Source organism: Lissotriton vulgaris, chromosome 12 (genome assembly GCF_964263255.1).
Source record: "Lissotriton vulgaris chromosome 12, aLisVul1.2, whole genome shotgun sequence".
NCBI classification, from domain to species: Eukaryota; Metazoa; Chordata; class Amphibia; order Caudata; family Salamandridae; genus Lissotriton; species Lissotriton vulgaris.
Genome location: NC_141700.1, coordinates 398,566,364 through 398,591,044, shown reverse-complemented (window position 1 = coordinate 398,591,044; position 24,681 = coordinate 398,566,364).

The window sequence follows — 24,681 nt, the reverse complement described above, 5'->3', positions numbered from 1 at the left end:
CAGTAACTATTTCAATTAGCAACATATTGTGGTGAACTTCTAACCCCTGTGCTCACGTAAGTGTTCCACAAACTGTTACTATGGTAACAGGCAGAAAGCCGTTTGAGAGTAACGTTGAAAGGTACTGACTGTACAAAAACTGTTACATTTACCCTGGATCCTCTACAAGACAGAAAGGAAAGCAAAGTAAAACAAAACACTGTGTACCAGATTTACAACCCCCTTGCGCCACATTCGCGTCCACGCCCCCCCTACAAAAGTAAAAGTGTGTGGACCTCAATTATGCCCCTCAAACCCCAGGAACAACAACCCTTCGGAGATTTCTGTATTGTGTTACAGGGGCTCGGTGGAACTCCGCCTGGTGCCCTCGAGAGCCCTGGAGACCACCACGCCCAGAGCTGGTTTCTGCAGTGTCCCGGGGGCCTACCCCCGGACACTGATATTTGCTATGAGAGGGCGGAAGTCTTGAGGCTCCCGCCCTCCCATAGCAAACTTAGTTTGAACTTTGAAAGACACAGCAGTGAAATCTGTTCTCACTTTCAAAATCCAAACAAGATTGCATTTCCACATGCAACTTCGCATCTCCCCATGTGTAAAAGCAATGCCGGCTCCAGAAGTACATGAGGAGTCGGCAGGACTGTGGGGGCATTGTACGCTCCATCTTTTTTATTGGTAGGGTCACGTGTGTTGTGACCTATGCGCTGGATGGGTGTGGTGTGGGTGTATACCAGCCATGAGGGAAGGGCGGGCGTTCTGACAACTAGACCTGGAACTAAGATATCACTACAATGGAAATCTGGACCATGCACTGTTGTTGTGTTTTCCTGGTAGCGTAAGAGGAGTGGGCTGTACTAACGTATTCAGTCTCGATTAATTTACCACCTCCCCCTGGGGCTTTTAAATGTTGGGAGGGGGACCGCACGGCTCCGGGACACTGCAGGAGCTGGTCCAGGGGCGTGGCAGTCTCCAGGGCCTTCGAGGGCTCGCAGTCTGCCTCACACAATACACTAAAAAAGAAGAGAAAGTGATGAGAGATGATTTCTGACGTGTTTAAGCTTCAGAGCCTGGATAATCATTAAATGGGGGTTTGCAGTGAAGTGCGTACTTATTCTGGAAGAAGTCGTTTAGGGTCTTCAAAGATATCTGTTTTGCTCGTATGTTAAAAACAGAAACTTTCAACACCTCTTTTTGATTGGTTGTGAAGCATTGTAAAAAGACGTATTAGAGACCAATCCCTTTCCATGCGCAGATTTTGAAAAAAATGTCATTGGCTTTTGTGTACTTACGTCTACCTTCCTGATGCTAATTTTGATTGGCTATCTTTATTGTATGTGACGTTACGATACACTCACCAGGTATGTAGCCCAAATTGTGACACACTTTATTTGACTATGCGTTTCAAAAACTAGTTGTGGTAGAATGTTTTTAACTTAAATTGCGCACTCTACTTACGAGTTTGTTGACTGTAAAAGTATTTAAAAATATGATTATATTTTCTATTCTATCATAAATGTGCTGACTTTTCTCCTTTAGCGTTGAGTACTATGTTCTTTTATAACATGTATAATTCTTCAAACCATCCTCGAAAGAAAAATGCTCATGTTTATAAAATATATTTAATTGAGTCTTTTATATTCATCATATAGGTGAAATGCAAAAATTGTTTTACATTCATTGGTATCACGCGTTGGACCACACTTATTTTATTTTATCATAAGCACTCATTCCTTATGTTTACATTATATAAGTGTTGCCCCAACATCTTTTTATAAATGCTTGGGCTTTTTTTACTTTCAGATACAGTAGAATAGAAGTGCTACAACAAACACTTCCTCAGTACTTCATCTTTCTTTTTTTATGTACATCTAATGTCATAATTACATATAACAATCACAACATTTTAAACAACAATTATATTACTTTTTAAAAAAAAGTACTTGTGAAGATAATCCTCCTATTCTTCACAAGTGAAAATTGGAAAAAACACTGCTTAATATAAATACTTTTAGTCCAATTTCACTCTAGAAGATAAAGAGTTTTGTTTTTAGTACATTTTTAAATCATCAAGAAATACTTGCATACTACTTGCATACTAAAAAAATATCTTTGTTGAAAGTCATCCAACTCCAGTTGAAGGATCATAAAGTTATATATAAATTAAAATATACATTAACAATATGATCCCTCTGTGGAAATGAAAGATAAATGAAAGATTATGACATCGCTCCTAATCAATACTTTGCACGTACTAATTAGTTAAATAACCTATATTTCCATTCAGATAATTTACCTTTCTTCGATATTCTTTCCTTCCTCCATAGAAATTCATCTGGAAAGTACATACGGTTTTATGTATTTTTAAATATACATTAACAATATGTACTCTCTGAGGAAATGAAAGATAATGTGAAGGTGTTTCCGCAGTTCCGAATCATTCCTTTGCTCGTAGTTTCTTCGCCTGTATTGATTCTCTGAAACAAAACCAATCATCCCACGGGTGTGGTTTATACACTTTTTGGTTATATAACAGTCTATGGGATCAATGTATTGCTCCTCCCACTATTAAATCACGTTTTTCAGTTGACATGTGTTCTCATTTGCAGTGTTTTCGCGCGTCACGTGTTTATGTAAATGTGCCTCTTTCCATACTATTTAACTTTCATAAAATTTCTGAAATGCTTTATTTGAACTCATTTGTATTATTAAAGCATTTCTATAGGTTACTTTTTTAATAGGAGTATTAACATTAATTCCCCTTTTTTTGGACTTATTATTCTAGTAACTTCCCTTTTTCTTAACTTTTTTTATTTCTCTTTATTACCATATATTATTGTAATCATTCACTCAGTAAGCATGTACTCATGCAGTGAGACAGGCTTTAGGAAATGCAGTGATTTAAAGTGCTATGCATTATGCATGTAGTGGTGTAATAACCTTTACATTTATGCTTGAGGACTACAATTCCCCACTCACTATATATACCAGGGGTCTCCAATTATTAGCTCGGGAGCTACTGGTAGCTCACCAGTATCCTATAAGTAACTCTCAGAAGTGAAGCCAAACCAAACTAATCTCAGGGCCATTTTATTAAGAAAGGGTGATGCATTATCGACGCTTTTATCAGCAGGAAACTGCCATTAAAGCTGTGATAATGGGCTTGATAATATCCCTTGTGAATTCCCATAAAAGCCCAGGGTACACAAAATTCCCATAGAAGCCCAGGTTAACACTAGATGCTAAAAGGGCTATACATTAACGCCGCTATTATCGTCAGGAAACTGCAGCTAAAGCAGCGATAATGGGCTTGATAATATCCGTTGTGAATTCCCATAGAACCCAGGTTAACACCTGAGCCTGGGCTTCTATGGGAATTCAAAAGGGCAAATTATCAAGCCCATTATTGCCGCTTTAGCGGCGGTTTCCTGCCGATAAAAGCGGTGATAATGTATCGCCCTTTCTTGATAATATGGCCCTTAGTGCTACTAATTTCACTACCTTTAAGAGTTACAGACAGCCATAGCAATGACAGGGCATGTTCATAACACTCAAACACAAACTGTGGTGGTGTATGAATTAATCAATTAGGGATGTATAGAGCGTTTCCAGGTGCTGGGGGAGTATGGGGGGGGGGATTTGTGCAGCTTCGGTCATTCGAAAAGGTGGGTGTTATGACTCTTCCTAAATGCTCTCAGTGTGGGGGTTCATCTGATACTGAGGGGGAGTTCTTTCCAGGTCTTGGCCATCATGTACGAAAACTGTGTGCATCTTGTCTGGTTATGTGAATACAGAGTATTTCAGAGAAGGTCTGGTCAGAAGAGTGGGCCCCCTTCTGGTCCCCCCATTATACATAAAAACATTCCCCCCAGGATTTAGCCCCCCCGGGGACTAATTATCAACAAAGCGGGCTTCGTTTTTTTTCTTTTTCACAGCGTACACGTACCATAGGAGTATACCGCGACTTAAAAAAAATTATAATAATAATAATTTTGCCTTTGTGTGTTTTTCGCGTTTCTTTCACTGCTTTCTTGTGCCTTGGTTCTACCGAGGCACAAGATGGCTGCCAACACCTACTAGTTTGGAGTGTTGACAGTCGACAGCCAATTAGCATGCAGCTCGTGCTTGTAATGGTACGCATACTATCCTCGGTCAGTACGGGCACAGTACTTCCTCTATAGATATATCTATAATTTTACTTTTGATTCTCGAAGAAAATACTGAATGAATTTACACCATTTAACAAAAAGTGTAATCTGCGAACCAAACTCTACCTTTTTGCCAAATTTGGTGTAATTCCATTAAGCAATTCGGGCTGTAGCCTCACTTAAAGGTCCCCATGGAAAATTGCATGGGGAAAACGTTTTGGGACTCCCCTTTTTTCTCAGCCCCTGCTTCACCAATCACCCCAAAACTTTCAGGGAAGGAGCGGAGCGGACCTCCCCATCTTCCTGGAGAATTTTGCGAAGATTCCTCAACCAGTGCCAAGTTATTTCAAATAGAATGTTGCGGATTTCCTATGGAAACTAGGTCCTAACTATAACTACCTACTATATATATATATATATATATATATATATATATATATATATATATATTCACTGAAAAAACCATAGGTTTCACACCAGTTATAGTTAGCTGGAAATTGTACTGATATAAAACCATTGAAATTCCCACGTTATAGTTAGTCGGACTCACTATAACTTGCGCGTGCAATGCACTGCTGATGACATCACATATTACATCACTCATGACATGGTCAGTGACATCACTCATGACATCACTGATGACACCATCCAGTGAATATGTGTCTTTCTGAAAAATAAATATTAGTGAGTTATGTTTAAATATTTAAATATATATATTAGTGTTTCACTTTGTGTATAAGTGGCTACATGTGTTGGTAAGTAGCTACATGCGTATGTATATGGGTTATTAGATATTTTTATTAGTATCAGTATGACTGTCTATATGGTTTAGTGGGGGTATTACTTAGCACATAGATGCATGAGTGACTGACTCTTTGTTTGTATGTGTTTTGAAGACAGCATATGTACAGGACTGTATGGGTGGATGAGTGTCTATATGTGTTTGTTAGTGAGTGAATGACTGTCTCACTAGTGTCTTTATCAGTACCTACATATGTTTTAATCTAGTATATATGAATATTGATGTATATAAGTGAGTATATGTGAGAGTAAGAGATTGTAAGAGTTCCTGTTTAAATAAGTATGTGTTTCTATAAGTGATTGTTTAAGAGAATAAATATGTGTAATTTTAAATAGAAGTAAGGTGGAAGTGTGTGTATAACTCTATATTCAAATAAATGGATGTTCAATAGTTTATTTGCACGTGTGAATATGTGTGTGAGTAACTTTTGGATGAATGTCGGTGTGTAACAGGATGTATAGGTGTATCACTTCATATGATGAGTGAGTATATGTATGAGTGACTATATAGAACTGTTGGTGAAAGAGTGGATGTGTATATAGATAGTGGAATTACTGAATTGCTTGTTGTAACTGATATAGGTATCTCCATTTTTTTAAAAATTTCAGTTTCTATTTTTGAATATGTGTCTCAAGGGTTACATTATAGTGAAAGGAGGTCTGTCACTATGTCACAAGGATGGTGTCATGAGTGATGTCACTGACCATGTCATGAGTGATGTAATATGTGATGTCATCAGCAGTGCATTGCACGCGCAAGTTATAGTGAGTCCGACTAACTATAACGTGGGAATTTCAATGGTTTTATATCAGTAAAATTTCCAGCTAACTATAACTGGTGTGAAACCTATGGTTTTTTCAGTGAATTTAATAGGTTTTTTAAATGCTAATTCCTAACTATAACTGGTGTGAAACCTATGGTTTTTTCAGTGAATTTCAAAGGTTTTTTTAATGCTAATTCCTAACTATAAGTTTCACTTTATAAATAAGACTGTTAGCACTCTAGTTGTTCTTTTTAACACTCTGGTACATTTTCTCATTGGGCTACAGTTGGGCTACATCTAGTTGAATTTTGGGCTACATTTTCAATTTTTGATCTCTGGTGGCCATCTTTGGGCTACATTGGGCTACTTTGGGCTACATTTGGGCTACATTTTGGCTCTAACATATATTAAGCCCAATGTAGCACAATACATATTTTTCTAAAGTTAATGTTTTTTACAAACCACTTCAGAATAGAGCTACCTGTCCCTACAATTTTCCCAAATTTTTTTTTAAAAATTATTTTGGGGAGCGCCCCGAAAAGCGTATTTTTACAAAGCGCCCCGGGGCGCGCTCCGGGGAGCGTCCCGTGAGCGCCAATATCGCAAACGAAAACATAATCGTGACGTATCGCGTAGCCGCGACCGCGTGATACGCACGGCGTAAGCGCACCCGGAAGTACTCGAGCGAATACGATCGCACAACGTAAACTTCCGACGCGCTTACGCTGCGCGACCCGGGGCGCGCCCCCGGGCGCGCCCCGGGCGCGTAGCGTAAGCGCGTCGGGTCATGTGAGCAGAAAATAACACTTTTCATTGGTTCATAACAGTTTTGGTTTCATAATGATGAAGCCCCTGGTCTTGTGACCTGAAAATAACACTTCTCATTGGTTCAGGACAGTTTTTTTTTCTAAATGATGAAAGACCCCACCTTTTTTCCTTATTCTGACTTTGTCCTTTGACTGAGGAAGACCTGTTTGTTGCTCTGTCTACTTTTTTGCTCTTTGAGTAATATTTTGTACTATAAAATGGCTTCATTAGTAGCATCAGCTAGTGCATCTGCCCCACCACCACCACCACAACAACCAAGAGGACCAGCTCCAAATTATATTGGTGGTCAAGAACAGGAGGAGGAAGAGGAAGAGGAAGAGGAGGAGGGGAGAAGAAGATGGCTGCCAGAAGAAAATACACCTTATAAACCCAAACCACACTTTATTTGGCAGTTTTTTTCAATTCCAGAGGGGAAAAAAAAGGTGAATGCGCCCAAAGTCACTTGCCTCATCTGCAATGATGAACTTTCACGGGGCAACCCAAATAAGAAATATTCTTTTGGTAACTATACCATGATTCGGCACATGACAAGAAAGCATCCAAACAACTACTCTCGTGCAGAGTTCCGGGAACTGGCCAGTAACCTCCCCCATTCATCAAGGACCCCCTCCCAAAGAAACCAACCCACTTCCTCGGAACCAGAAACATCAGAGGTGATGCCTTGCATTCAGCCGAGATTTGCTGATTTTAAAATTACTTGCACTGCTTGTGGCAAACTTATCTCCTATGGGGAAAAAAGTGTGAAACTCATCGTCCTTGCAGGTGATAATCACAAGTGCCCCAAAAAGAAGTAATTTTTTGGGTTTTTTGTTTTTTTGCTCCAGTTGAGCCAGTTTCAATTCCCTTTTTTTGTTTCTCCCCCAAAAAAATACAAAAAAATATATAAAACTGTTTTGAAAAGCCAAAAAAAGTACAAAAAGTTCAAAAAACACAAAAAAAATATAAAACAACAAAAAGAAGAAAAAAAAAAGTTCTTTTTAGAACTACCTCCAATTTCTAAATCAAAACTTCATTTTTTAAACACTCTGTCACCTTTTTTCATCATAGTGCGCTCCCAGGGCCGCTCCCCGGTGCGCGCACCGTGCGCTTCCCCCGCGAAAAACGAAAAAAAAATAAATAATTTAAATGCCCCGCGGGGCCCTTTTATAGCCCCCACATCAAACCTAGGGGGTCAAAGGGGTCTATCCCTGACGCCTTATGGTCAGTTCCCACTTTGTTTTAGCCACCTCTTATGTCTCGATTTTACCGAGACACAAGATGGCGACCGCTCTGGACTGTTTCGAATGTTTACAGACACCCGAGAGCCAATCAGCTTTCCATGCGCACCTCGCGTCACGCGCCCGGAGCGCTCCCTGGTGCGCGCACCGGTGCGCTGCTATAGATATATATATTTTTTGGAACCTAAATTACTCAAAATCCACTGGAACACATATCTTGAGACATAGCAAAGGCACATCGGGCTACCAGTCCCTACAATTTTGCCAAGTTTGGTGTAAATCCATTCAGCCGTTCGGGCTAAAAGTGAAATCGACCGCCCTATGGAAATTAACATGGGAAAAACGCGTTTTGGGACCCCCCTTTTATCTCGGCCCCCGCTTATTGTATCCCCCCCAAACTTTCAGGGAAGGACCGGAGCTCGACGAGGCCATTTTCATGAAATTTTCAGGCAGATTCGTCAACCGGTGCCAAAGTTATTCAAAATAGAATTTTGAGATTTAACATTGAAAAAAATCCTAACTATAACTACCTACTGGCGACCGCCAGTAGGTAATATATATATATATATATATATATATATATATATATATATATATATATATATATATATATATATATATATATATATATATATATATATATATATATATATATATATATATATATATATATATATATATATATATATATATATATATATATATATATATATATGTTCATATAAAACACACCATTGAGTTGTCCCAAAAAGGTGAATCTTCTTAGAGCCAAGTGTATTGCATCATGACCCAATATATTGGATAGGAGGAAGACAGACAATACATTTCTGGACGTGGAGGAACTCTGCATTTCTAGTTATTATACTGTTGGGTCATGATGCAATACACTTGGCTCTAAAAAGATTCACCTTTTTAGGACAACTCAATGATAATTAGATGAAACTGTAAGAGGCACTTTCCAATTGACCTGTGGCTCATCTTCGCCATATCGACTTGTTACGCCTCCTAACCCTGAAGTGTCCTGGGTGATCACGACAGCTACCTCCTGGTTGTTGATTTCTGCCGGTGGGATCAAATTATTATGGTCGGATCCCGTTCTTTTCTTGAGAATCTGATTGGAATTTCTTTTCTATACGAAACAGGATCACATAGGAGTATATTGATCTCTGTGAAGGGCCATAGATTTTCAACAACGAGCTCTATCAACTATTGCAGATACACCTTTCGCAGTGTACTTTTACACATGATATTTCATTAGCCTTGAGGAAGTTCCCTATATGGGAATGAAACACGTTGGCTGGATTGTCTGAAATTAATGATTTTTATAAGAAAAATTTTCAAAGAAAGAAGTTACTTTTCTATTCACACTGGCCTATTGGACTTTTTTGAGCTGCGCATCCCCATTTGGCACATATAGAAAAATACAACACATGTTGCAATCTGAATGTTGAATCATCTCTAGCCAGTAGGAAAGGATCTTCTAATGGTCCGTCGTCTTCTCTCTTGATTCCCACGGCAAACGTCCATGTTGACATGTCGGTATTTGGATGTTGCTAGAGCGTATTACAAAAAGACACATCTAGGAAGGTTCTCATGAGGACCTTTGCAAGCCTATTCTGTTAGCTGTTCAGTGTCCCATTGTGGAACAATGGGCTACGCTATGAAATGAAACATTAATAACTAGCCTGTACTGATTAGATCATTACACTCAAATCTATAAGCTTGTTCTTTATAAGCATGTTGCAGAGATAACTATCTAAAATACATTTAAGTCATAGGGTGTGAGGAAGGAAATAAATATATTTTGCAGCAAACAGTACAAATCACAAAGATAATAGGCTCTACAGTTCGATTATAGCGTTGAATTAGAATTGAAAAAAGAGACATTTTATTTAAGGGAAAAGAAAGAATAATGAAAATATTGAGGCCTAGCAGTGAAAGAATGACAGAAATAGGAACTTTCTGCTGAAAAAAGCATATTTTTTCTCTTTTCACTTGTTTATTAAAAGCAAATTTTCTTTAACCTTTATATTGACACACATTTCTTACGTTTACATTAAGATAGATTTCTATATTGTCATGTGGTACATTTATGTCAAAAATGTAAACTACCTCATAGTATTTAGCCAGACATCACACCTTGAGCTTAAGCCCTTGGTTTCTATGTTACTTATTTCTTTATGTGTTCACTACTGCAGTCACCTGGTTTGAGGGACTATCTCCACTCTCATTGATTGTGTCACATATAACACCTCCTTGGGGTATGCACTACATGTTAGTTGGGAATGGAGATGGACTCATTTGGCCTCTGTGATTTCCACTTCCTCGCGTGGAATCTGACATAATGGGGCAAATTACAATCTCTCCTAATGCCTGAAACAACAAAAATGGGTCACATGTATTAATATTTGCCACAATGCAACACAGCAATACAACTTGTTGTGCTGCAAAGCATAATATGAAGAGGCTGGAATGCACCATATCAAATGAGATATGGTGCTTCCTGCTCTCCCTTGTGCTGATACACATGTGGCTGCCTAGCGCCAATGTAGCCACCCTTGCACCATGGGGTGCCTCCATTACAGCCAGATTGCTTTTGTGCTGGAAGGGACACCTTACTACACAAAAGCAATCCTCTGAGGCTTTTTACTCTTTCTATTTGTGCTGCATAATGAAGCGCACATAGAATGAGGAAAAAGGAGGGAAAAATAAACATATTTCTCCTTGTTACACATCTCCTGTGAAGGCTTACCATTTTGACACATTCCTGAGTTTTCTAGTGTTAGTATCAATCAATCAATCATTTGTAAAGCACACTACATACCCGCGAGGGTCTCAAGGCGCTGGGGGGAAGGGGCCGCTACTGATCGAACAGCCAGCTCTTGAGCATCCTCCTGAAGGTCAGCAGGTCTTGGGTCTGTTGTAGGGTCAGTGGGAGGGTGTTCCATTTCTTGGCGGCGAGGTGGGAAAAGTATCTCCCGCCGGTGGTTGCTCTTCGGATGTGTGGGACGGTAGCGAGTGAGCGGTCGGTGTAGCGTAGCTGGCAGTTGGGGATGTAGAAGGAGAGCCATCTGTTGAGGTAGGCAGGGCCAGTCTTGTGGAGAGCCTTTTGTGCGTGGATAAGGAGCTTGAATAATATCCTCTTGCTGACAGGGAGCCAGTGCAGGTCCCTCAGGTGGGGGGAGATGTGGCTGTGGCATGATATGTCGAGGATCAGTCATTCCGAAGCGTTTTGGATGCGCTGTACTCGTTTGATGAGCTTGGTTGGAGCACCCACGTAGAGGGCATTTCCATAGTGAATTCTGCGGCTGACGAGGGACTGGGTGACTGTTTTTATTGTATGTGTCGGGATCCATCTGTAGATCTTGTGGAGCATGCGGAGGTTGTTGAAGCAGGAGGAGGAGACGGCGTTGACCTGCTTGGTCATTGAGAGCATTGAGTCGAGGATGATTCCCAGATTGCGTGCGTGGTCGGTGGGTGTCGGGTCTGCTCCCAGTGCCGTCGGCCACCAGGAGTCATCCCAGGCTGAAGGGTTGGAGCAGAGCATGAGGACCTCCATCTTGTCCGAGTTCAGCTTCAGACGGCTGGTCTTCATCCAGCCGGCAACAGCTTTCATTCCTTTTTGGAGGTGGGCTTTGGCGGTGATGAGGTCTTTGGTGAGGGAGAGGATCAGTTGGGTGTCATCGGCATAGGAGATTATGTTGAGGTCGTGCTGTCGGGCGAAGCGTGCGAGCGGGGCCATGTAAATGTTGAACAGTGTCGGGCTAATGGAGGATCCCTGGGGTACTCCACAGATGATCTCGGAGGCTTTGGACCGGAATGGGGAGAGGCGGACGCTCTGGGTTCTGTCGGTGAGGAAGGAGGTGGTCCAATACAGAGCCTTGTCTCGCATCCCTGCGGCGTGGAGGCATGCGCGTAGTGTGCGGTGGCAGACTGTGTCGAAGGTGGCGGAGAGATCTAGGAGGATTAGTGCTGCGGTCTCACCGTTGTCCAGCAGGGTCCTGATGTCATCGGTGGCGGCGATTAGGGTGGTCTCTGTGCTGTGGTTGCTGCGGAACCCTGACTGGGAAGGGTCCAGGATTCTGTTTTCTTCGAGATAATAGGTTAGCTGTCTGTTGACAATTTTCTCTATAACCTTGGCCGGGAAGGGAAGCAGAGAGATGGGCCGGAAATTCTTGAGGTCTCTTGGGTCATTCTTGGGTTTTTTCAGTAGGGTGTTGATCTCAGCATGTTTGAAGCTCTCTGGGAAGGTTGCGGTCTCAAGGGAGAGATTGATGATGTTGCGCAGGTGGGGTGCGATGGAGCTGCTTGCTTTGTTGAAGACGTGGTGCGGGAAGAGATCTGACGGAGGGCCGGAGTGGATTGTGCTCATGGTCTTGATGGTGTCATTGATGCTCACGCTGGCCCAGTCTAGCAGGGGGTCTTGGTCGATGGTGTGCGGAGGGTCTGATGCGTTGCTGTCTGTCAGGTCTACCTGGGTGTTGAAGCTGTCGTGGATGTCTGTTATCTTGCGGTGGAAGAAGGTGGCGAGGGAGTCGCACAAAGCTTGTGGCGGCAGGTTGTCGTTGGTGTTGGAGCTGGGATTGGAGAGTTCCTTCACAATGTTGAAGAGCTCCTTGCTGTTGTGTGCAATGTTGTCGAGGTGGTCTTTGAACGAGGTTTTCTTGGTGGCCCTGATGAGGTGGTAGTGGTTGTGGATGACGTCCTTGTGTGCTGCGCGGTTGTCCGGAGTTTGCTCACTGTGCCATTTCTTCTCTAGTTTCCGGCAGGCTTGCTTGAAAGCTAGGAGTTCTGGGGTGAACCAGCTGGCCCTCTTGCTGGTGTCTCTTGGGGGCGTGGTCCAGGGGGGCTGTAGACAAGGGTGCCTCTGAGGGTAGAGTTGGGGTCTCTGTGGATCTGGAAGTGCATGTGTTTGGTGGTGCTGAGTGCGTTGTTGGTGCTGGTCGAGACCCTGATGCTGTTCTTGTTGTCGATGGCGATTCCTCCTCCAGCTCCGTTGGAGCTATCTCTGCGGGTGATCTTGTAGCCGTCTGGCATGGCTATGGCGATGTCGGGTGCGGAGGAGTCGTTCAACTTGGTCTCTCTCAGGAAGGTGACATCCGGGGATGTTGTGTCGAGCAGGTCCCAGAGCTCGATGGCGTGTTTGCGTGCGGAGCGGGTGTTCAGTAGTATGCATCACAGGTGGGTGCGGTCTTTATTGGTGGGTGGTCTGTTGATTCTGAGGCTGGTGTAGCTGCAGTTTCGGCAGGTGGAGGGACCGTGTGTGTGTTTCGGGGCGGCCCTGAAGCCTGTGTGGGTCCATCCAGGTTAAGGGCGTGGAGCGAGCTGGCATCGTAGCAGCGGTGGTCGTCGTGGCAAGAGCGGTTGCCAGGGGTTCTGGCGCTGGGTACGGTCCAGGCGCCGACGGGCTTGCCTTAAGCACGCGTTCAGCGCGCCAGCGGCGCGGCCGCGCAGTGGCCAGCATATATGGGTAGGTGGGAGGGTGGAGCAGCTGGGAGGCGGGGGCAGCGAATGGGCAGTGGGCAGTCCGGGGGGCGGGCCCGCAGGGGACACAGTGGTGGGGGCAGGTGATGTACAAGGGAGGGAACAGAGGGAAAGGGCACAAAACGTGGGAGAAACAAGTGGCACTTCAGGCAAAGGGCACAAAAATCAGCAAAACGAGTGGTATAGAAGGCAAAGGGCACAGAAATCAGCAAAACGAGTGGTACAGAAGGCAAAAGGGGCACAAAAAACGAGGGGGAAATGAGTGGCAAGGGGCACAGAATCAGCAAAAACGAGTGGTACAGAAGGCTGAAGAGGCACAAAAACGATGGGGAAACGAGTGGCAAGGGGCACAGAATCAGCAAAAACGAGTGGTACAGAAAGGAAAACGGGGAGAGAGGCACGGGGCAGCGAGGGGTACAGAAGGAAGAGAACGGAACCTGCAGGGGCCACAGTGGGGGAAGAAAGACAACAGCAGTAAGGGACACCAAAGTGAGAAATACGGCAATACAGTAACACAGTCAGGCAGAAGATGAACACACTTACGGCCTGCAACTTCCTCAGCAGCGGCAGCTGGGGCAGGGACACACAGGCGGAGCTGTACGGAGGGGGAGCGAGCTACCAGGAGGTGAAGGGTCAGGAATGCCCCTAAAACCATGGGTGAATACGTGAGGACACCCACGCTCCACCCGTGGAACGATTTCCTAGAGCAGCGTAAAGGCAAGGCAGCGACTTGCGATGTCTTGTGTTACTCCAGAATTACTATGCCAACCAAGCTGGCTCTGTGTGTCATAGTAAATCTCACTTAAAGGCTTGTGTTACTCTTGTGTCACCTTGCGTGATGCAAGGGCAATGCAAGCCTTTGATAAATTAGGCCCACAGTGGTCACCCTGTGGCCTGATCCAAAATCTGACTGACCCATCACACAAAGCAAAGGAAGCCAAGCTGACCCATTGTCCCACTCTCTTTATGCGTGCAGTCACCTGGTGCAGAATGTGAAGGGCGCTTCAAGGAAGCACTATGGGAGGAGGCTTAGCCAAAGAACTTCTATGTATTATTATTTATTTGGTATTGTGAACAAAGGCTGTGGAACTGTCTCCAGTCCAAACCTAATTACCAACTAATGTGACAACATTTGGCGATCTGCCTGCGGCTGGTGTCTCGGCAGCACATCACTGGTTGGGGGGCAGACTGCCAATTTTTTAAGGACCCCATCAGCCTTAATGTTTTAATTGAGAAGATTTAAACAACTGGTCAAGAGATCTGTTTAACTCTAGCTGCGGATGTTGTTTTTGTTATGTGAAATAAAATACAATACAGTTGCGTGATAAAAATATTTTATTTTATAGATTGACTTTATAGGACAGCCTTCCATTAACATCCCTTGAACCATGAAACATAAAAAAGCATTTAAAAGAACGTTGTATACAGAAAAAGTAGTACGAAAGCATTATGTCGATGTTAAAGTATTTCAAGTTGTCTATGCGAAAGTCTGACGACAGAATCTGTTCTAATTGAAATGAGATGAGTTCCAGGAGAGACGAGGGACAGTGTCCTCTGTCCTCAGCCGTAAATATTATAGAAGGAACTGTCTGTTTTCATGTAGAATATATGTAAATGGCTATCGTAGTGCACGCAGGTGTCAGTGATAAAGAAATAATGTCTCAGTGCCATAACAATTTCATGTATAATCACATAGAGCGCAACTCCCAAATATGTCTGATTACAATTATGAAAATAAGTAAGTAAAAGACTTTATTGCGTGATTTAAAAAAACCATTGCAAATACAAAACATTTTTAGAAAGGTTTCAAAATTACATTTAAAATATCATGTTCATAAAAAGATCAATATGGGTAGCAATATCAGGTAAGGCTTTCATATAAAATGTCATATTCATTAATAGCCAAAAGGGCTGGAAATAACAAGTGAAACTTGACGACTTTGTTGCAATGGGGAGTCTCAAACTGTGGGCACCTCGCTAAGTTTTTTTACAGCGTGCTCCATAAATCTTACTAGGGCACAATTTAATTTAGTGTTCCTAGGATCAGAAACACTAAACACTTATGAAAAATTATGCTTCTGCATTTGCATAAATAGAAGAATATAAAAACATGCGGGCCAATACAACTGAAAATGTAGGAAACAGGTATTTGCACATTTGTGTATTGAGCAAGATTTATTAGAAAGAGATAATAATGTGTTCGACATTCTTCATTACACAAAAACCGACATCAATTAGTATTATGGATGGATCTTTTAAAATTGACTAAACATCAGCACATTTTAAAACAGATTTAAATATAGTTCTGCATACAAAACCTCCAGGCACTCTCCCTATCATCTGGTCTACATAGAACCACATAGAATGATACAAATCTAAAATATGAATTTGAAGTCCTTGCTTTAAACAAACCCTCTGGAATCTTACAGTGGTGTTTTAGTGCACCGCTGATATAACCTGCTGCTGTCTATTATAGCCTTATAGACCGCTGTAGAGGGCTATACCAGCTATTAAAGGCCCTCTCCAGCGTTAAAGGCTCCGAGCCGAAGGAGAGGGCCTTTAACAAGGAAGAGGGACTTTAATAGCAGTATAGCCCATCTACGAAGGGCTATAAGGCTATTAGAATGTTCTAACAAAAAAACAAAGCCTTTTGGGAGCGTGAGGGGATTGGAATCCCCTCAGGTTCCCTGAAGCCTTTGTTCACAGCCAGAGCAGTGAACAAAGAAACATTGGAATGTTGGAGCTCCAGGCTTATACCAGTCATTATAAGTCCAGAGCACTCCATTGTTTTCAATGGAGTTCCCAACATTCCAATGTTCTAATTATCATTATCATATTGGGTGGCCAATAAAAGTGCAATGCATTTTGTTTAATGCATGCCTCGTATTTCGAAAAAAGAAAGTGACTCTTCTGCTTGAATAGGCATACCCTGTACACCCAACCAGAAAGCGAGGCAATGTTTTAACAGTTTCCATCCTTCAACCACATGGTATGTTACTCTTGCCACAATGTACCCGTGGTCATGCAAAATTAACACACTCTGCTTCACTCTTGCGCTCATTTGCTTGCCCATCAGGGGAGATCGTGGTTATCAAAAATTACCCCCATTCCATGGATACTTAAAAGCTGGTCAGTGTAAGTTAAGGAGAGTTATTTAATTATGTGTCTCCTCAAAGACGTCTGATACCTCCTTTATCCTCAACAAGGCCCAAACCACACAAACCGAGCCCTCAATAGGATCCTGGTCATCCGCACTGAATAGATGCCTTGAACCAACTAAAGCACAAGCTGGCAATTTTTTTTATTTTTTATAATAACATGCAACAGGTTAACATTCAGGTGATTATCACCCAGGATCTGAAAATAGTACTAAGCAGGCAAAGGTTTTGTGAACATACTAATATTTGGGAACTCAGGGCCAGATGTACTATTTTATTGGAAGCACAAAATGGTCGAAAATTCTGAGCAGAGTTTTTGCAACCAGTAAGGTTTTTTTTCCAACCGACGTTTGTACCATTTGGTTGATTGCCTAAATTCTGAATTGGAGAGTGTTGCAATCCGATCGACCTCATTAGTAGTCATGAGGTAGGTTGCAAATTGGGACACACTCCGATTGGTGGCCATAACCGGAATGTCTGTGATTGTCTCTAAATAAAGAAACAGGATGCTTTAAAAAAAAAGTTTTCTCATTTTAAAGTTTCTTTTAGAGATTCTACTCCCGAAACGCATTTCAAAATTCACATGGCGGGTGTGGTTTAGGTTGACTCACCTTCCTGTGTTCATATAGAAGAGTCTCCTGCGAAATGACACAGGGACCCCTTCCATTTTGCGAAAGAGTTACCACACCAATTTTGGGGACCAGCAACTTTTTTAATGGTTTATGACCCATAATTCGGCCCTAGAGCCCTGATACATAGGGATAGGAATCTTAACATTGAAGGAATGCCTATAAGACACCACTTCCAAATAGTGATTCCTTATTTATTTCTAAATCGTTACTGACTCCTAAAATGAGTTTAGTACATTTGGAAAATGTTTTTGTGGTCACAAACTTTGATTCAGTATGTCTGAGACCATAAACCTTTTAGTACATGTGTCCCTCAATGCCTGACTTGCGTTCTCAAAATAGCAGTAAACATAAATAAAAAACTACATGTGTGGTAAATCCCATTACCAGGGGCTAGACATGAACAGCATCACCTTATGATCATGTAGGAGGCATTGCTGTTCTCTTCCAAATACTCTGCATGTCAGGCAACCAACACAAATACATGGCAAGACACATACTAAGTGAGACTCATGTGTGTTTTCAAAAAATCAACCAACGAATCAAAAAGCAACAATGCCTGCCGACTGAATAATTTGAGGCCCCATGCAGTCAATCAGCCTGTGCAAGCACATGTGTGTGAAAGAATACCATGTAGAGTGGATCATCTTCAGTATAGCAGTGTGGAGGAATTGTTCTCTTTAAGTGCAAAAGCTCAGGGCAGCAGGTTTGGTGGTAGACACTTCCCATGATGGGATATGTGTGTGAATACATGTATTATTGTGTGTGTGTGGTTTTGTGTGCAAGTGTGCACGGAACTCACGCTCTGCTGTTTGTATATGTCTGTGACAGGCAGTGTGTTTCCCTGGAAATAATGCTAACAGTTTTGACTACCAGTGCTACCTGGTGATCTCCATGGACCAAATGGATCATCTTAAGTAGAATGGTTTTTGCCTGGCATAATGGTTGTCCTTCTTGGCAACTATTTGGCATGAATGGACCAATAACAGCCACTAATTGCATAATGGTTGTCATTCTGACTATGTTGTGGGCATCATTGGCACTGTGTCTAGGGCTTGCATATTGGTGGCCCTAAGGAATTACAGTTAAACCATCAAGCTTTTCAACTAACATATTCTATTTTCCTAGCAGTTTGTCCACATCATGTGAATGGCTACAGAGCAGTCATATACATTTAGTATTTTATGTGCTTAATAAAAAACTGTTATTTAGGAATTAAATATCTGGTTTTGTTATAGAAGAACAAATGAAAAGCAGCAGAACAAACATTTATTATTTAACAAGATTAAAATCATCGTTTTTGCCAAAATGTGAATAATAAGGAAACATCCAGGTGTTCATTGCTCACAAACAAAGAAGATAATTATACAATCTTCATGGGTGGTACCAATAACCACAATTGTCAAGTAGTCAGAAATATTATAGGTGAGTACAATTGTCAATTTGTACGCCTCTATTTTTCACCTTTAATTGATCCACTACAAGGCCATTATCAAGATGGAAACAAAGGAATAGCATGAGCTTTATTTCCCTAACATAAATGTCCAAGTAAAAAAAAAGGAATAGGAAAATTAATCAAGACAAAAGAATTATGGTGTGCAAGTAAATCTTTCATTACAAAAAAATGTAATTTTACTTAGATATCCACGGAGACTTTATTGCAAACTTTAAATTGCACAAGAATTAGGCTTGTGTTAGCCACTTCTTCCGTAATATGTCAGGGATGGCATTAGAATGCAGCATTATAGAGGAAGATTGCATGGTTTTGAAATTGTCTCTGAAATCCTACTACACTTAATTATACCCCATTTCAGAATACTTTGTATACACACCAGAATCTTAATAAATCAAAATACATATGTAATAATATAATGAAATACCTCAATATGACATGCGCTTTAGGAGTGACAATACAATAATTTTTCTCCTTAGTTCTGGCTAATATGATTTAATGTAAACAAAACAATAAATGAAGCCTTACACAATGGTCTGGATAACTCCTAACTATTATCGCCAGTGATATTGCCATCAAACTTTCTATCCTTACTAAGATTACGCTTTTTTAAGCCATCTCTATATATGTGTTTGTTTTATTGGGATCCATGTGGGCCTCACAATCATCTAGGGTATCTTTCAAGAAGCTAACATGATCACCTCGGAATGATTGTTTAACCCTTATAGACCAGAAGGAATAATGTGGGGAATTAACAGTAATTCTATCAGCACCTTACAACTTCATAGTACTTTCAGAGGAAATTCAGAAATGCTGACAGACATTGGTTCCCCTGCATTAAATATAAAAAGAGCACATTTGCTGACCTCAATTTATTTTTTGCAAATCTCTCGGGCGGCGATTACGATGCCAGTCAAACACACATCTGACCGGCATTGTAGCGGTAGCTGGACCGCCCGACAAGGAGTCGGAGGTCCCGCTTCCCAGATTATGATCTGTCTGCCTTGTTGGTGGTCGGATCTTGTACTTTTTCCATTGTGACTTGTGCTGCTGCTTGCAGCACAAGCCTCAATGGAAAATATGCAGAGTTTAAACATCCCAGCACAGTGTTGCAGGCACTATACGGTGCCTGCCACATGGTGAAGGGATGTTTAGAGGGGTACCACAGCAGAGGGCCTGGAGGAAGTGCACCCGGCTTGGGGCTCCCAAAGTCACTTTCCTCCTGCCTTTTCATGGTGGGCGGGCCGCCATGAAAGATCAGGTGGAAAGCAAAATTATCATCCTAACAGCAGAGCAGAGGCTGGCTTTATTCCCATTTGAGAATTACATTTCCAATCACTGCCCCAAAGGGCTCTGTGAGCCCATTGGAAGCGGAGTGGAATTGTCCCGTTGGTTTCCGTCCAACCGCCAGTATTGTAATCCGGTGGTCGGACGGAAATCTCTGATTTCAGGCAGAAAGCCTCCAACAAGCTGTTGGAGGACTTTCTGCCTAACATCATAATGAGGCCCTATGAAGTTTCTACACAACTAAGTAAAAATATAATTAAATATATCGTGCAGGGCAGACATAAAAAATGTCTCTAGCTTTCGGCATTTCTGAGATCCTCCTTCTCCACTCTGTGCTTAAAGAAAATGTGTCAGGCCTTGTTGAATTCTAACCTGAACGTGATAAAGGAAATTACAGGTGATAACATGGAAGAACTACACACCTGAGACATTCTGCCATGAGTTGCACAAGGTAATTTTTCGTGACTCACGATTGGTATTTTATAATAGGGCAGGCTACCAAACCAGATAGATAATCCTTACACCATAACAGTGTGTGATGTCTAGTTTACCTCTTGTTTTCCAGGACAAGAGATCACAATTTATTTGAATTATGATTGACTTCAGAGGAGCTGCTTGCGCATTGACTTTTTGCTACCTGTATTATTTATTTGTAATGTGACCTAGGTTTTAATAGGTTGAATTGCAAACTGGCCATTTGCAGTGGGCTCAGAACGACCTGCCTAATAAATATCAATTGAACAGGGAGCTATTTGGGACCCTCTGGGATTGGCTACCATTGTATGATAGTGACCTGAAATGGACTGCATTCCTCCATTTTTGCATTTACATTGCCTAACAGGAATCTTTTTTTTTTTTTAAAGCAACCCATGTTCTTAAAAAAAAAAGATGCTGCATAAAACAAATGGTTTCCGTGTTGGTTTTTGGAAGACATCGGTGAATGGTGGTAGACTGAGCTGTTCCATTTGAGCAAGGTCAAGATTGATTTGCTTTTGGCTTAGTCCAAAGTGAAGTGGCATAGTTGGCAAACAATGAAGGATTGGGATGTGGCACAAGCAATTGCCAGTGGCTGAGATTAATGAAATCATTACACACATCACATTTTCTTTGATGCCCTAAGTATGATGGGTATGCCTGGATATGGGTCCCATGGGCATTGTGCCACTGAGCCAAGCTATACTGGGAGCCCTAATAAGGGCAAAACAGGTCCAGGTGGGCTTGTGTTCCAGTTCAGGGAGAACTTGGGCTGGCAGTTCCGACTCGACTGTTCCCATTATAGCAGGGGCAGTGCTGATTTGCATCTGACTGAGTCCAAACTGAGGTGACATGGTGTGCAAAATAGCAATGGACTGGGAACGACCCGAGTAATTATGAGTGGCTGAGAATAATTCAGGTATCTATCACTTTTTTATATTAAATTGAGAGGCTTTTTGATATTATACATGCCTGTTTTGCAGCAAATATATGTGTGTGACTGGCAGCCGATGAAAGCATGTGCCATTGGCAGTACTTAGTCTGAGCAGGTGGTTATAGATAGAGCCCAATGGCACTCGTTTTTGGGAACCAGGAGTTCTTTTTCACCATCAGAATTTAACCTCTTCGATGCTGATGACGGCTCCCATCCATCATGCGTCGCGGTGGGCGTGTGCTGATGACGGCTGTCATGAACGTGCCCGCGGTTAGAACCTTCAGCACTGCGCCGGAATTCGCGTCGCAGTGATGAGGTTAACCCAGAAAAAGAGCAAAAAAGGCAGAATGGAAGAGAGAAAGACAACGCAGGAAAACAGTGACAATGGGGGAACGCAGGGATGAAAAGGAAACTGAAAGAGTTAAATAAGGGGGCAGAAATTGGTATTTGGTAACCCCAACATTTGGCAGCACTGGTCATGGGTTTCTGAGAAAAACTTTGGGCCCCTGCAAGTATTTTGTTCAAAATTAAGCACTGGACATTGGATTCCCTATGGAGGGCGGGTATAATATTATGGGTCTTGCTTCGCGTTAAACTCATTTTCTGGGCAATCTAAATGAGGTGTAGTAGATTTTAGAAACATTTAATTCTGAGACATGCAAAGGAACATATCTGAAGCCGACATGTCCTCCACCCTCATGGCTCCTGTTCTTGCCTCCCAAAGTTCATTTTTAACCTACCTAGACTATGCCTGCCCATCAAGATAGTCATACTGCTTTGCACTGTACTCGTACCCTTGCTTTGAAATTGTGAAATTATGCTGTGAGGGTAAATCTCAACACCTTTAAATTATCACAGAAAAGTAGCAAAATAGAAAGAACGTTAATGAGTGAAGTAATGTGACCTGCAAGATCAAAATTTCCGTTTCTCATGAAAAATGTCACTAAAATGTAAACATTTACTCTAAAGAAGTGTAATATCTGTATTTTATTACACTTTAGCTCACAAGTAACATAACTTTGAAGCACGTTGTTACCCTTATATATTAGCAAATACCAGAAGTAAACAGATAATTGATTACAAATTTGTTTAATAAAGATTGCCTCTCCCTGTATATTAAAGTGCTAAAGGCTTCGGTCAGCAGTGATGTGTTCATTAAAAATCACATATTTTTTCATGTCTCTCGGATATTAAAGTGAAGCTAAAGCTACGGTCAAAAGTTATGCACTTATTGAAATAGCATCTATTTTCCGTCAGGCATGTGCCTCCAATGTTAAGATAACAAAGCCCCCACGAAATCTCCACTGCTCAGGGAGTTGATAGCTGCAAAGCCTTATTAAAGAAACTGACTCTGATGGTAGGAGTTATCATTGCACTGGCGCCTACTCATCACTTAGAAAGTTAATAAGTACATGGCAATATGTCCTGGTGACTAGTCTCTCATTCGGTTTTGTGATGACTAACTAAAGGACAAAGCAGCTTCTTTAAAGAAGGTTAAAAAAACACAGCCACGGTTATTCTTGCACAGGCCTCAATTATTTTGTGAAGGCATTTTCACTTACATTTCGGTTAAGGAACTTTAACGTAATGAACGCGTTCTCTATAAATAGTGAGAGAGACATGTTTAGCACTGTTGAACGCCCCGCGCTCAAGCGCATTGGAAACAATATCCAATTGAAAGTTTTCTATATACCTTGCCTTTTAAAATAATTATTTTCTGCTCTTTTAAAATGTCCAAAAGCCACTGTTTAATAGTTAATAGACCTCTAAAAGCCCTGGACAAAAAAAAAACATCTTTCAATGTTTAGACATATTTATTGAGAAAAAATGAAGACTTCACATTTACAAAAGCGCTGTATTTCCGCCATAAAATGTTTTTTTAATATCATGAGGCAGAAGAGTCTGCATCGTTTTAACTGTCCATTGTTGACCTGAGTATATGGTGCATTAAAATTTTGGTAGGACATGGGGCCAGATGTAGAACTCTTTCTAGCGACCGCAAAAAGAAAATCTGCCAGTTTGCGAGCACTGAAAAGGGGTTGTGGTACGTACAAACCCCATTTTGCGAGTCAGTAATCTATTACCGACTCGCAACATAGGGTTTTCTAGTCGTTATTAGGAAAGGACATGCCAAGGAAGTCCCTTCCAAGTAGCAAATCGCACTGGTATGAACAATTGCAGATGTCACCTACTTCAAGTAGGTGGTAAGCCAGCCGCAAATGGGAAGAGGTCCCCCCGGAAACCCCTTTTCCTTTGTGTTGGCAGCGAAAATATTTTTAAGAGCAGGCAGTGATCCAACGGACCACGGCCTACTCTTAAAAAATGAAACAGAAAGGTTTCCGTTTCCATCTAAGGAAAACGGGCTGCATTTTTAAAAAAAACTGCTCTATTTAAAAAGCAGTCACAGACATGGTGGTCTGCTGACACCACCATCCATGTGACTGCTGGCCTGTCCCAATGGTTCGCAAATTGCAAACCTGCCCCATGAATACTGATGAGGCAGGTAATTTACGAACCTATTGGGAATTGCTAAATGTGTCTGAGACACATTAGTACATTACATTTTGGAAGTCGCAAAAAATCATAATGTGCGATTCGCAAAACGGTCTGCTCGTACATCTGGCCCTTAGTGCTTATTTTCTGAGTGAGAGTTTTTCCGAGGTTCAGGTTACCAGGGCAGGAGTAGGAATCAAAACTACCCCAGTAACAAGTATTGGCTAAGCCAATAGGTCTCACCTATCTAATGCAAGTGCAGAGCTGTTGGCTTTGTAACTGCTTGCCTGTAAAGTATTGTTTAAAAACATAAAACAAAAAAAAAATCAAATTCCTGGAGGAAAAGAAGACACATGCATTATGGTATTTCAAATTTGTACATTGAATTCAAAATTTTCACACGTTATAAATGGCAAGACAATTTTTTTTTTTATCTTTTCACTCAAGAAACTCTGAACAGAATTGTAAATAATGAGGTTTTAAAGGGAAATGCTTGTCAATTCTAATTTATTTTCTACAGGATTCAGACATTTGTTCTTGTGAAAGAGCAAATATATGTGCCTCGAGGACTAGTGTAATGCTAATTTTACCTTTTGCCTCATAGGCCAGCTGAGTGAGTGCAGAGGATGGCCCTTCCACAGCCCTATTAAAGGTATTTGCCTGTCAAAACTTGTGCTTTTATGCAATATGTGGAAAACAGGAGATTAATAAAAAAAAAACAACCCTTACATTCTACTCTTGAGCCATATCCCTGTAAATATAGCTTTGTCGCTGTGATTTTTCAGACAAACGCAGAGGGGTGGAAAGCATCACTGTGGGGGTGGTGGATATTTGAGGGGGAAGCAGCACAAGAGGGAGATATCTAGCAAATGCATGAACTGTCATGGAGTGTTGAATTAAAAGAAAAAAGTTGTTATCTAAGTATGAGAGGTGGAAGGATACAAGTCAGCCCATCAAAAGACCATGAAAGAGGCTATGCTCCAGGGAAGGGACGAACACTAAAAGAGGAAGGAAAGC